The sequence below is a fragment of the Octopus sinensis genome, linkage group LG13 (genome assembly GCF_006345805.1).
Source record: "Octopus sinensis linkage group LG13, ASM634580v1, whole genome shotgun sequence".
Taxonomy (NCBI): Eukaryota; Metazoa; Mollusca; class Cephalopoda; order Octopoda; family Octopodidae; genus Octopus; species Octopus sinensis.
In genome coordinates, this window is record NC_043009.1 from 55,332,503 (window position 1) to 55,348,846 (window position 16,344).

Here is a 16,344-nt window from a genome sequence, read left to right on the forward strand (position 1 = left end):
ACTTGTTTCAGTTATTTGACTGTGGCCATACTGGAGCACCGCCTTTTAGTCAAGCAAATCGACCCCAGGACTTACTCTTTGTAAGCCTAGTACTTATTCTATCGGTCTCTTTTGCCGAACCGCTAAGTTACGGGGACATAAACACACCAGCATTGGTTGTCAAGTGATGTTGGGGGGACAAACACAGACACAAACATATACACACACACACACACACACACATATATATATATATATATAAACATATATACGACGGACTTCTTTCAGTTTCCGTCTACCAAATCCACTCACTAGGCTTTGGTTGGCCCGAGGCTATAGTAGAAGACATTTGCCCAAGGTGCCACACAGTGGGATTGAACCCGGAACCATGTGGTTGGTAAGCAAACTACGTACTACACAGCCACTCCTATACCTATATATGAGGAAATATGCCTTTGCCTATTGAAATACGTGAGGGAAATTCCTCTACATGGTATACATATAATTTTGTAAGTAAAATATTTTACTTATAATGAGAATGAAGATTAGAAAGTGTCCAAATGAATATAGAAAGTTCATGAGAAGATTAATGCTACATACAAAATTTGCATGCTTTTGGTTGTATGTCCTTTCACTAACATTCATATCACTACAATCCTTATGGGCCCCAACACTAAATGCTTGCTAGTGTTATATGATTTGTAAATCATGATTTCTTGAGTTCAGTTTCACTGTGCAGCAAGGTGTAGCTGTGGCTGTATGGCGAAGAAGCTTGCTTCTGAGCTGTGTGGTCTCAGGTTCAGTCCCACTGCACGGCACATTGGGCAAATGTCTTCAACTGTAACCTCTAGCCAACCAAAACCTTGTGAGTGGATATCGTGTATCTACTGTTTTTACCTCGCTCAGAGGTTTATTATTGCTTGTTTCCACTTTTCTGAGATCAGTAACTTTTCGTCACTGGAAATAGTATATATACATACATATATCATCATCATCATCATCATCATCGTTTAGCGTCCGTTTTCCATGCTAGCATGGGTTGGACGGTTCTACTGGGGTCTGTGAAGCCAGAAGGCTTCATCAGGCCCAGTCAAATCTGGCAGTGTTTCTACGGCTGGATGCCCTTCCTAACGCCAACCACTCCGTGAGTGTAGTGGGTGCTTTTTACGTGCCACCCGCACTGGTGCCAGACAGAGCTGGCAAACGGCCACGAACGGATGGTGCTTTTTATGTGCCACCGGCACGAGGGCCAGGCGAGGCTGGCAACGGACACGAAACGGGGCGGTGCTGGCAACGGTCGCGAAACGGAAAGTTCTCTTACATGCCACCGGCACTGGTAACACATCTGCAATTTCCATTGATCGATTTCCATTGATCGATTTCGATTCTGATCGTCACTTGCCTCAACGGGTCTTCACAAGCAGAGTTTTGACATGCCACCGGCACTGGTAGCACATCCACAATTTCCATTGATCGATTTCGATTCTGATCCTCACTTGCCTCATCACGTCTTCACAAGTAGAGTTTTGTGTCCCAAGAAGGGAAGGTATGCATACGTAGGCTGGCTCCATCTCATGTAGAAGGCCACGGGTTATGGACTCACTTGTCCTGCCGGGTCTTCTCGCGCACAGCACACTTCCAGAGGTCTCGGTCTCTAGTCATTTCCTCAGTGAGACCTAAAGTTCGAAGGTCGTGCTTCACCACCTCGTCCCAGGTTTTCCTGGGTCTGCCTCTTCCACAGGTTCCCTCAACCGCTAGGGTGTGGCACTTTTTCATACAACTATCTTCATCCATTCTCGCCACATGACCATACCAGCGCAAACGTCTCTCTTGCACACCACAACTGATGCTTCTTAGGTCCAGCTTTTCTCTCAAGGTACTTACACTCTGCCGAGTATGAGTACTGACATTACACATCCATCGGAGCATACTGGCTTCGTTTCTAGCGAGCTTACGCATATCCTCAGCAGTCACGGCCCATGTTTCACTGCCATGTAGCATGGCTGTTCGTACACACGCATCATACAGTCTGCCTTTCACTCTGTGCGAGAGGCCTTTTGTCACCAGCAGAGGTAAGAGCTCTCTGAACTTTGCCCAAGCTATTCTTACTCTAGCAGTTACACTTTCAGCACACCCGCCCCCGCTGCTGACTTGGTCACCTAGGTAACGGAAACTATCAACTATTTCTAGTTTTTCTCCCTGGAAAGTGACGGAAGTTGGTCTCAGAGCATTTTCAGTGTTATTGTTCCTGAGCATCTGCCACATACAAAAACCATCTTCCTAGTTAGCCTTCCTTTGACATTGCTGCATCTCTTATGTGTCCATAGCTTACACTTGGTGCATCTTATAGAGTTTCTACCTACACCTTTTCTACAGATCGAGCAGGGCCATCTACCTGAAGGTGTTTGTGATTTGTCTACCTTCCTACTGATTACGACTTTGGTTTTAGCTAGATTGACTCTGAGGCCCTTCGATTCTAATCCTTGTTTCCACACCTGAAACTTCTCCTCCAGTTCTGATAGCGACTCAGCAATTAGAGCAAGGTCATCAGCATAGAGGAGCTCCCAAGGGCATCCTATCTTGAATTCCTCCGTTATTGCCTGGAGGACTATGATAAATAGGAGGGGGCTGAGTACTGAGCCTTGGTGGACTCCTACCTCTACCCGGAATTCTTCACTGTACACATTTCCAACCCTCACCCTACTAGCGGCGTCCCTGTACATGGCCCGCACAGCTCTCACTAACCATTCATCTATCCCTAGTTTCCTCATTGCCCACCAGATAAGGGATCGGGGGACCCTGTCGAAGGCTTTCTCCATGTCAACAAAAGCCAGGTACAGGGGCTTATCTTTGGCTAGGTATTTCTCCTGCAGCTGCCTTACCAGGAATATAGCATCAGTAGTACTTTTCCCTGGCACAAACCCAATATTTATATATTTATATATTTATTTATATTGAGAACCACTTCCCATTACCAACCGGTGGTTGTCACATGCTGATGATGGATCAATATTCAGAAACCCGGGTCCGTGTGTATCACGTCAGGCTGCAGATGGGAATGATTACTTCCCTTTGCAAATACTGATAGGGCACAGACAGTGTGTCAATAGCCAGCTGGAGGAGATGTCTTCCTGGGGCTACAAGCTACAGTAGCATCAACCCTTAAGGGTTAGCCACATTTAGGTGGCAAATATACTTAACAATGTTGTGCAGCTACTGTTTATATCTCGCTCGGAGATTTATTATTGATATATACATATTTACACATATTTGTTGGATGGCAGTTGACTGCTCACGAGTTCCTCAGCCCTTTGATGAGTCTTGTTTTTCATCCTGCAGGGTGTCCGACAATCACCCTCCTCACCAAGCAAGCCTGGTGGGGTTGCCAGTTTAGTCACCAATGACCCAACCATGCAACAGGTTGTACTGGATTACATGTTACCAGTAGCACTCAACAGTGACCTGACACACATACACACATACATACATACACACATACATAAATACATACATACACACATATATACATACATACACATACGCATACATACATACACACACATACATACATACACACACATACATACATACGTACACACACACATACATACACACACGCATACATACATACACACACGCATACATACATACGCACACGCATACATACGTACACACATACATACACACACACATACATACATACATACACACACACACCACACACACACACATACATACATACATACAACACACACATACATACACATACATACATACACACACGCATACATACATACACACACGCATACATACATACGCACACGCATACATACGTACACACATACATACACACACACATACATACATACATACATACATACACACACGCATACATACATACACACACGCATACATACATACACACACGCATACATACATACACACACATACATACACACACATACATACACACACGAATACATACATACATACATACACACACATACATACACACACACATACATACACATACACACATACACACATACACACATATATACATACATACATACATACATACACACACACACACACACACCACACACACACACACACACATACATACATACATACATACATTTGAAGCACAGGAATGGGTATGTGTGTAGTTAAGAAGTTTGCTTCCTCACCACATGGTTTTGTGTTCAGTCCCACTTCATGGCTCTTCAAGTATTTTTCCTGATTTTTTTTTATTTTCGATTTGCCTATATTTATTATATACATCTTTTATCTTTTTTTTTGTACTTGTTTCAGTTATTGGAATGTAACCATGCTGGGACACCACCTTGAAGGGTTTAATCAAACAAATCAACCCCAGTACATTATTTTTAAAGTCTCGTACTTACTGTTCTGGTCTCTTTTACCAAACTGCTAAGTTACAAGGAAGTAAACAAACCAACACCAGTTGTCAAATGCTGGGAGAAGACACAAACACAAAGACATTCACACTTATACACATATACATATATATGGCAAGATTTTCACATAGCTTCCCTCAACCAAATTCAGTCACAAGGCATGACACCTGCTCAAGGTACTGCACTGTAAGACCGAACCTGAAGTGGCAAGCTGGCAGAAATGTTAGTACACCGGGCGAAATGCTCAGCGGTATTTCATCTGCTACTACGTACTGAGTTTTATTAAAAAAAGGCAGTGAGCTGGCAGAATCGTTAGCATGCCGGGTGAAATGCTTGGCGGTATTTCGTCTGTCTTTATGTTCTGCATTTAAATTCCACCGAAGTCGACTTTGCCTTTCATCCTTTCGGGGTCAGTTAAATAAGTACCTATTTCTTTATTACCCACAAGGGGCTAAACACAGAGAGGACAAACAAGGACAGACATAGGTATTAAGTTGATTACATCGACCCCAGTGCGTAACTGGTACTTAATTTATCGACCCCGAAAGGATGAAAGGCAAAGTCAACCTCGGCGGAATTTGAACTCAGAACTCCTTGGCTTCAGGTTCAGTCTTATTTCTTTATTGCCCACAAGGGGCTAAACACAGAGGGGACAAACAGGGACAGACAAACGGATTAAGTCGATGAGATCGACCCCAGTGCGTAACTGGTACTTATTTAACTGACGGCGAGCTGGCAGAAACGTTAGCACACTGGGCGAAATGCTTAGCGGTATTTCGTCTGCGTTACGTTGTGAGTTCAAATTCCGCCGAGGTCAACTTTGCCTTTCATCCTTTCGGGGTCGATAAATTAAGTACCAGTTATGCTCTGGGGTCGATGTAATCGACTTAATACCTATTTCTTTATTACCCACAAGGGGCTAAACACAGAGGGGACAAACAAGGACAGACATAGGTATTAAGTCGATTACATCGACCCCAGTGCGTAACTGGTACTTAATTTATCGACCCCGAAAGGATGAAAGGCAAAGTCGACCTCGGCGGAATTTGAACTCACAACGTAACACAGACGAAATACCGCTAAGCATTTCGCCCGGCGTGCTAACGTTTCTGCCAGCTCGCCGTCAGTTGAATAAGTACCAGTTACACACTGGGGTCGATCCCATCGACCTAATCTGTTTGTCTGTCCCTGTTTGTCCCCCTCTATGTTTAGCCCCTTGTGGGTAGTAAAGAAATAAGACTGAACCTGGAGCCAAGGAGTTGCAAAAAATGAGCTTCTAAACCACACAGCCATAACTGAGCCTCTAATAATAATACAAAAAAAATGTAACATCAAGCAATTCATTGTTAGTCATATAACTTGGCAAATTAAATAGTCATAACTTTATATATATATATATATATATATATATATATATATATATGTTGGTTGAGGAGCTGTGGCGTTCAATATGGAACATTATTGTGTTTGTTGATGTATATTAATTTATATTGTTTATATTGTATTATTGTGTATATGTATATATATGTATATATATGTAAGAATATGAGTATGTATGCACTCATATTTATATTTAGATGTAAATTATTTTAGGGTTTGCATTAGAATCTCCGAAGAGGCCGTAAGATATTCTTGTTAATGTTTCATTTATACCTGCATTATATGGCTAATAGGTTAAATGAGACATACCTATCTTCATGGCCGAAACAGCTGTCAGTTATAATGTAAATGTATTTTTATATCTTGTTATATTTATTTAGTTATATCTCACCATATTGTTTGTAATTATTGTACTGTATTAATGTCTAATCTCTTTGCTATTGTGTAGTGTTTTAATAAAGTATATGATTCGGTATTATCTGATAGTTGATGATTGATTTAGATATATTTCTCCATTTTCTCATTTTGTATATATATATATATATTTGTATATATATATAAAATTTATTAGTTTAAATTCTTTAAATAATTTTTTATTTTTAACTATTATATTTTTAAATTAATTCTATGTATTGGCTTATGTTTTTCACTGTTTGATTTGCCTAATAGTGGTTTTATCTTTAATTTAATATAATAATATAATATATTTATACTATAAAATTGGATTTAATCCTAAATCTAATTTTTCCCTGTAAGTTTGGATTTATTCCCTAGTGGTAAGTAGCTTGTTTACCAACCACATGGTTCCGGGTTCAGTCTCACTGTGTGGCACCTTGGGCAAGTGTCTTCTGCTATAGCCTCGGGCCGACCAAAGCCTTGTGAGTGGATTTGGTAGACGGAAACTGAAAGAAGCCTGTCGTATATATGTATATATATATGTATGTGTGTGTGTTTGTGTGTCTGTGTTTGTCCCCCTAGCATTGCTTGACAACCGATGCTGGTGTGTTTATGTCCCCGTCACTTAGCGGTTCGGCAAAAAGAGACCAATAGAATAAGTACTGGGCTTACAAAGAATAAGTCCCGGGGTCGAGTTGCTCGACTAAAGGCAGTGCTCCAGTATGGGCGCAGTCAACTGACTGAAACAAGTAAAAGAGTAAAAGAGTATATATATAATATATATATATATATATATATTATATATATATATATAATATAATATATATATATATATGTATATATATATATATATTTAAGAAATGATTATGACATACATATCAGGAGATTGAAATGAGCTGCGCTATAAATGACAAGGTTAAAACGAATTAAAATTTTGCCAGTTGACAAGCATTGAATAGAATTTAGAATGAATGGTTGGAGAACTGATGAATATTAGCTGTCAGAGGCTCTAATGTAACAGTAGATTCCATAGTTGGGGAACTCATTAATATTATTAGCTGTCATGGGCTCTGATGTTACACTTGCTTCCATTTGTGTTTATTAGGGAACATCCTGTCGTGGGGCTGGCCTGAAACAGCTGAAGATGAGATCAATAGTTTTCTTCAGTCTGACTGCCATAGATTAGTTAGCTGTTGGTTGATGACAATATAACTGCATTGGTTAAGAATAGTCAAGACACGAGAATTCAATTTGAGCATGACAACTGAAAAAGAAAAAAATTCCAGACTTAACCATTTCTAATATAAGCATGTGTCTGTTGTTGTTTGTTTTGCTTTAACCCTTTAGTGTTTGCATATTTCTGTTGAGATGTTCTGTGTTTCTTCCAATTATTTTAAATATAACAAAGAATTTGATAAAATAACTTAGTTACCATTACGCTGGTGTTAGGAACATAAATTGCGACTAAGGTTTGGTGGAAGATTTTAATTTGAAACTTATGAAAACAAGACATTTGTACTACAGAGCCAGAAGCGGGTTCAGCCAGGTTGGTATCGAAAGGGTTAAAGCGACTGAGTTAAAAAAAAAGAGAATTAAACAAGAACTTAAAAGAGAAGTCAAAACAAAATGAAAAAATATGAAGTGAAGAAACAACAAACAAAGCTAATATACCTGAAGAATATGACAAGATAAAGAAAGTTTTCCCGATTAAGCACAAGTTCTGCAGCTGCCTTACCACTATTGTCCAACTAGTTCTTGATATTGTCTATGTTCTTTGCTTACCTCTTCATCAACTGCTCGTTGCTATTCTTTCCATGATAATATTTTCCAAACATCTGCTTTTTCGTATATGGCCATAATAGATGAGCTTTCATTTTATTACATCTTTTGTGTATTTGTTACGACACACATTCAGTTGTCCAATGATCCATGTAAGATACTCTTAAAATTCCCCTCTATACCACATTTCGAATGCATTGATTATGTTCTCTTCAAATTTGTTCAGAGATCATGCTTCACAACCATGAAAATGACTATTGGCCAAATGAGCGCTTGCACCAGCCTCGTTTTTAACTTAGGTGAGACACTTTTCTGGTCCAGATATTATTAAGTTTTTCTATGGATGTTCTTGCCATGGCTAGCCATATCTTAATTTTTTTCTTACATGTGGTTTCATCAGAGATTCAGACTCCAAGATACTTGTGCAATTCAACCTGTTCGATGACAATGATGAGGATGATGATAGTGATGGTGGTGGTGGTGGTGATGATGATATATATATAACTGATGATATATATATAAGGTGGCGAGCTGGCAGAAACGTTAGCACGCTCAGCCGAAATGCTTAGCGGTATTTCGTCTGCCGCTACGTTCTGAGTTCAAATTCCACCAAAGTCGACTTTACCTTTCATCCTCTCAGGGTCGATTAAATAAGTACCAGTTACACACTGGGGTCAATATAATCGACTTAATCCATTTGTCTGTCTTTGTTTGTCCTCTCTGTGTTTAGCCCCTTGTGGGTAGTAAAGAAATATATATATATATATATATATATATATAGCTGCTAGATATTTTAAGTTTTCTAACTTAATATATTTCTTTGTAAGACATTTTGGAGATATTTCCTCTATCTTGACAAGACAGGATGTTTTGCAGTTGTTATAAACATTTGTGTCATTCCACTTGTACATTCTGTTCGTTTTATGTCCCTCTCATTGTGGTCAAGCCAGCTGCTATTTGTAACAAGGATTCACAGAAACCTGTCTCTTTCAACAGCAGCTGAAGAAGTGTATTGATGCAAAAATATCTTGATATCCCAGTAGAGTTACAGTAAAGTAAATATAAGCATATTTTTTTTATATGAGTATATCTTATATTGACTCTTTCCGTTATTTATTTCACATAGACATTGCTTATAACTTCAACTAGTTTCTTATTAGTTATCGGACACTCAATAAATAATACCTCAGACAAATTAAGAAATTAAATTGAGCCATGTGGAGGTCAATATGTCTAGTTACTACACACACACACACACACACACACACACACACACACACACATTATAACCTTTCTGGGAATATCAAGATGTTTCTTCAATATCATAGTCATCATCATAATATAATGTGTCTGCCATCCATGCTTGTAAGGGTTGGACAGTTTTATGGTATCCAATAACTTGGCATTCTGTGACAAGATCCAGTATCTATTCTGGCATGGTTTCTATAGCTTCATAATGCCAACCACTTTACAGAATGTACTGGTACTCTTTTCTTGAACCAACACTAGTAAGGCTGTCAAGTAGCTAGCAAGATAAAGAAAGGACTTCTCAACAGAATGGAGTTGCATATATATATATATATATATATATATATATATATATATATATATATATATACACATAGGCACACACACACACACACACACACATATATATATATATACACAACACATACACACATATATGTGTGCATATATATTAACCACTTTTCTATGCTTGCATGGGTTAGATACACACACACACACACGCACACATACACACCAGAGTTTGGGCGTACAAATGTGAGGAAAAGTACTCAGTATATGATATATAAAGTTTATTTATTTGAACAAATGATTTTCCGTTTGTTGCCTAAATAAATACATATACGCACAGTTGCAGAGGGAGTGAATCATCAGCTGCAATAATATATGAATACTGAATATATATATATATATATATAATATATATATATATATATATATATATATATATATATATATTATATATCTATATATATATATCATATATATGTATATATATGTATATACACATATACATTATGTCATATATATATATATGTGTGTGTGTGTGTATACACATACATACATATACATATATGTGTATGTGTGTGTATATATATATATATTATATATATATATACATAGAGAGAGAGAGGAGAGAGAGAGAAGGAGAGAGAGAGAGTAACACAGCAGCATCTTTGTACTATCTCCAAAATGTCATTAGCAACAATGTTGATTATTTTGTTTCTGTTATGTATTTCTAAAAAATCATTTAAAATAATCTGTGGACTTTGCTTCTCTTCTCTGAAATCCTACAATTTCTTCTCTCTCTCTCTCACTCTCTGTCTGTCTGTCTGTCTGTCTGTCTGTCTGTCGTATGTATGTAATGTATGTATGTATGTATGTATGTATGTATGTATCTAACTACCTATCTATCTATCCATCTATCTATCTATCTAATCTATCTCTTACTATCTCCCTTTCAGTGTTTTTATCTCTTCCCCCACCATCTCTCCATAACGACATATTCAAATGAACTCTTGTGCCACTGTTACCATTTCACAACGGTACCAGCACTGTTCCATGGATAATCTCATATTTGCATAGGTAAAGCTCTTTCCCTCTGGGCAGTAAACCAAAGCACTCAATCCCTTCTCCATATCTTATTCTTCCAGTTATACACAAGACCTTTTTACAGAGCCCTGATTTCACAATGAACTTTTTATCACTAATGGCTTCATTTAACCGATTTGCAAATTCTAAAAGACATTGTCTTTCTTTTGCATCTTTTCCATTCAATTGTCACATTTTTTCCCCTCTTCAACCTTCATTCTCTCTCCTATTTTTTATTTCTCTCCTCCCTCCCCTTTATTCTCTCTCTCTCTCACACACACACAATTTTGACAGTATTGTTGCTTATGATATGCATATATATATATATATATATATATATATATATATATATACGCAGACATATATATGACAATATTGCTTATGTAAGTATATGTATGTATATGCACACATACACACCATGATATATAGATATATATATATATATATTATATATATATATATGCATGTATATATATATTATATATATGTTTGTGTGTATATATATATATATCTATATATATATTATGTGTATATATTTATATATGTGCATTTATGTATGTGTGTGTGTGTGTGTGTATTGTGTGTGTGTGTGTGTGGTGTGTGTGTATCACTGTCTCTTTCTCACCCAGTGTCTTGAAATTTTTCTATTTATATCTTGTCTTTCTTTTCCTCATCCTCTCTCTCTCTATTTTTCTCCATTATATACTCTCAATAGGTTAATTGGCAGGAAAATATGAAGAAACGAAAGAGAATGATAAGGAAACAGGCATGATATTTAACATTAGTACAGTTTGGAGAAGGTCTTCTATCCCAAGGCATCGTTTATTCTGATGTTTTGCCAAATTCAGTGCAGTGGGGCATTTCTTTGCAAAGAGCAGGGAATGGGATAATAATGATAAATAATAATAATAATAATAATAATAAAATAATAATAATAATAATAATAATAATAATAATGATAATGTGAGAGAGGCGATATGAAAAATGGACATTGATTATGTATAAAGAAATTCTGTCACCCACCACCACCACCACCACCACAACCACTGATCTTTATGCACCCCTACCATCTCATCCTCCTACATCAAGCATGTGCATTGCTTTGATGTCAGCCTCTCAGGAGACTCTGATTAATAGGGGACACATGCATGACCAACGAGACTATTAAATAACAGAATAGAAGAAGGGTAGGGGGGGTTCCTGTGGTTGTGGTGAGGGTGTGAGAGTGAGAAGCCCCCTAAATACCCCTTGAAAAAGTTTACTAATGGTATCTATCAATCATCCGTCTCGTAGAAAGCATGCCTTAACCATTGGAAATAAGTTATCTTCTAACTAGTCAAATCAACTCAGGAAACTCTAGCCAGAAATGAGTGGACGATGAGAGAGAGAGAGAGAGAGATGAGAGAGAGAGAGAGAGACAGATGAGAGAGCAGAGAGAGAAGAGAGAGAGAGAGAGAGAGAGAGAGAGAGAGAGAGAGAGAGAGAGAGAGAGAAAGAGAGAGAGAGAGAGAGGGAGAGAGAGAGGGGGGTAAGAAAGAAATATTTTCTTTAATATCAATGAGGAATTTATGTGTGTGTGTGTGTGTGTGTGTGTGTGTGTATACAAACATATCTAAATACACACATGCACATATAGCTCATATAGCTATAAAACATACAAACACACACATATGAATACATATAAACATATATAATATTACAGGGATGTACTTGCATAGCAAGTGACTTGATCTGAGATCGTGTGCTGAAACGAAAACAATTGCAGCGTGGAAGGTGTTTGTAAGCCATTTAAGAAACACACAAAGGCCGTTCGATTCACTTCAACATTTAAGTTTAATTTGTTAAAATATCTTCGTCGCTTTAAGACCGCGACCTGTTCACTGACAAAAATCCGTGCTGCATCTGAGAAAGTAACAGTTAGTTCATTATATATATATGTACGTATGTATGTGTGTATGTATGTATGTATATATGCATGCCTGTATGCATGCATGCATGTATGTATGTATGTACGTACGCATGTGTGTATGTATGCATGTATGTGTGTATATGCATGCACACACACACACTATAAACCTGTAGTGGTGGATAGGTGTAGACTGACCACTCATCACAACAATATCAAATTTCAACCCCCCCCCCCGCCGAAACTAGGAAGTGATTTACGACCCTTACCCCCACGACAAAACTCTAAAACCTATTATCAGCCACATATCTCTTTATCTCAAAACTTTTGTTTTACTATTACTTATCTTTTTTTTTTATCTTATCTTATAGTATATATAATATACTATATGTCTTTGTATATATATATATATTTAAAAAAGGAGATGTGGAACACGAGTTGTGATATATAAAAATGGAAATGAAGAAAATGCTGACAAAATAATTTAAGTAATTTAAATAATTTAATTAGGTGAAAGTTCTTTTTACCGGTTGCGCATTTGTTATGCTTATCAAAAGATTTTTTAAGAGAGATAGAGTTCCTTTCTGATAGATTTTTTTTCCTCTTATCTCAGATAAGAGGAAAAAATCTATCAGAAAGGAACTCTATCTCTCTTAAAAAAACTTTTGATAAGCATAACAAATGCGCAACCGGTAAAAAGAACTTTCACCTAATTAATTACTTAAATTATTTTGTCAGCATTTTCTTCATTTCCTTTATATATATATATATATATATATATATATGCGTAAAATACACCCAAGACACTCTTTTAAGTGGTTGGCATTAGGAAGGGCATCACGCCATAAAAACCATGTCACAATAGACAGTTTGAGTCTGGACAGCTCGTTGCTAGCAAGCTCTATGTCAAGCCATCTAACCCATGCCAGCATGGAAAGAGAACACTAAACGATGATGATATCATCATCATCATCATCATCATCGTTTAACGTCCGTTTTCCGCGCTAGCACGGGTTGGACGGTTTGACCGGGGTCTGGGAAGCCAGAGGCCGCTCCAGGCTCCAGTCTGATCTGGCAGAGTTTCTACGGCTGGATGCCCTTCCTAACGCCAACCACTCCGCGAGTGGAGTGGGTGCTTTTTACGTGCCACCTGCACAGGGGCCGGGGGGTCCGGCATCGGTCACGATCGGTTCAAGCTTTTTTAGAGTTGAGTTGGGGGGGGTCTAGCTGAGAAAGGTTCCACCAGTGGAAAGAGAGGGAGAGATAGTGGGGGGGGTGCAGGTAATATAGGGAAGCACCAGTGGGGAAGGTTGGGTAAGGAGGAACGATGACAAGGAAGGGTTGGTGCAGAAGAAATAAAAACGTAAGATATCACGAGACGGGGAGGGGACTGGAAGGAGATGATATATATATATATATATATATATATATATATTAAGGTATGTAGAAAAATACAACATGGACAAGAACGTATAACTCTTAGAAGACGATACAATAAACATGGACAGGACATTCGAACCCCTCAGTCTTCAGTCAAGAACCGGATCATCGTAGTAATTTCGGCTGATTAATCTTGAGATTACTAGATCACGGCCAGCCCTCCAAGAAAAACTAAGCAACGAGCATTAGAAAAACTAAGCTGGAAGCGTAGATTTCCTGGAAGAAGGATCGAATGCATACGAACACCAGGACAGCAAAAGGGACATATATATACATATATATATACAGGGTGTCCCAAAAAAATGTATACACACCTTAAATAATTGTAAATTTGTTATTCTTTGTAAGCCTAGTACTTATTCTATCGTTCTCTTTTGCCGAACCACTATGTGTATACATTTTTTTGGGACACCCTGTATATATACTATTTTTTTGAAGCTGTTGAATTTGTTCCAGTTTATAAGATTTGCTTTCTAAATCATTTGACATGAGCTGGAGGCGTTGTTTAATTTTTGTATTTGTTTCATAATGCTTAATGAAACAGTTTAAAGTTTTCTAAATTATCCAACAGTGTCTCTACTTCCTTGCTGTAACAGAGACTCTACTGCGTTGTTCTGTTTGTCCTTTGTATTTGATAGTTGATTCTGCTTTCTTAATGCTTAACTAATCTTTTCTTATCTTACTTATAATTAAAAGCAATGTGTTTCACATTGGTCGCACTGGCATGGGGAAGCTAAAACAACAAACAGAGTGGGAGTGAGTAACGGTCAGAGATACTCAATGCTGACAAACTGAAGTGAGAGATTTTATGCAGAAGTTGTGTAAACTTTTATTGTAAATAACATTTACTTCAAAAATTTCACTCAACTATATAATATATAAATATATATGAAATTATTTATTATGCTCATGTTTTCAAAGTATCAATCATATAAAGTTTATATATATTTCTAAATTCAGTGAAGCAATTAGCTGAACCCTAATTATAATTATGTTTATAATTATAAAATATTTGTATATATATGAGTACTCTTTTACCCACCTTGTTTCACATTTATGTGCTTACTGTGGTATATATGTATATAATATATATATATATATATATATATGTGACCTCATGTATACTGTTGGCGATTTTTTTCCCTCTGTCTTCCCTTCTCTGGATCTTTCCTTCTCCTATGTTTCCGACGAAGAGCTCCGCTCAAAACGTTAAACCCTCCTTCTTTCCTGAGCATCCAATAATACTATATTTGTTCCATGTCCTCGCGTTGTTGTGTTTTTTTTGTGCTTTCTTGTTTGGATTAACTTTATATATATATATATATATATATATATACATACATACATACTCAATCCAAACAAGAACAAGCAAGAAAAATCAACAACATGAGGACATGGAACAAGTACTGTGTTATTGGATACTCAGGAAAGCAAAGAAAAGAAAGAGGATTTCACATTTCAAGCAGAGCTCTTCATCAGAAATATAGAAAAAGTCCAGAAATATAGAAAAAGAAAATCGCCAACGATACACACACGGTCACATATTGAAGTGACTCAGTGAAAGGGAATGAGTGAAGAAAAAGTTCCTTCTAAGACAGGAAAGTGCAAGAGAAGGAAGTATGTGTGTATGTGTGGGTATGTCCATGAGCACAGGCCTGTGTGTGTGTGTGTGTAATGACTGAACATGTATGTGCGTGTGTGTGTGTGTGGTTGTGGCTGTTTATATATGTGTGTGGTTGGACTAGTGTAGCTTAAGGTCATAGGAAGAATTTATAGTAAGAATTTTATGTAGGAGTGGCTGTCTGTTGTGTGTCTCCCTACACATGTGCGTAGGAGAATGGTCAGCAGAAAGGTGTTTAACTGGTAGTTTGAAGTATGTGTCTGTGCGTATATGTATATGCTGTGTGTGTGTGTGTTTTGTGTGCAGCGTATGTCTGTGTATGCGTGAGGTTTGTGGGGGTTGTGTCTGTGAAGTAAATGTAAGTTACTCTGTGTGTGTGTGTGTACAAGTGTGTGGTTATACAGACACACATATGTATATATTATACATTTACATACATATATATATATATTATATATATATATATACAAATGTGTATATATAAACCATAACAGGTGGTATGACAGGTGAATATATTTTTAATCACATGACATCTTTAGGGTTACAACCATTTCACAACCTTCTTCGTGTAGTATTAATTTGTGTGTGAAAGGAATTATGCTTACATGTCTGCATTAACATGTGTGCTTCACATTATACAATTGTGTATTCACAAATCAATGGAAATAAAGAAAGCTATCTCATGAGATCACTAATACATCATGGTTACACCAGAGATCAACATGGTATGTATATATGTATGAAGGCGGCGAGCTGGCAGAAATGTTAGCACACCGGGCGAAATGTGTAGCCGTATTTCGTCTGTTGTT

At 37.4% G+C, this 16,344-nt stretch overlaps 1 long non-coding RNA gene across 1 annotated transcript; it reads left to right on the forward strand.

Moving 5' to 3' along the window:
* The first annotated feature begins 1,657 nt into the window (after window positions 1–1,657).
* Window positions 1,658–15,580, forward strand: LOC118765821. The gene is made up of 3 exons (XR_005001704.1): window positions 1,658–1,668; window positions 13,810–13,814; window positions 15,413–15,580. It is a non-coding gene; the product is annotated as an uncharacterized LOC118765821 (long non-coding RNA).
* Window positions 15,581–16,344: the final 764 nt, after the last annotated feature.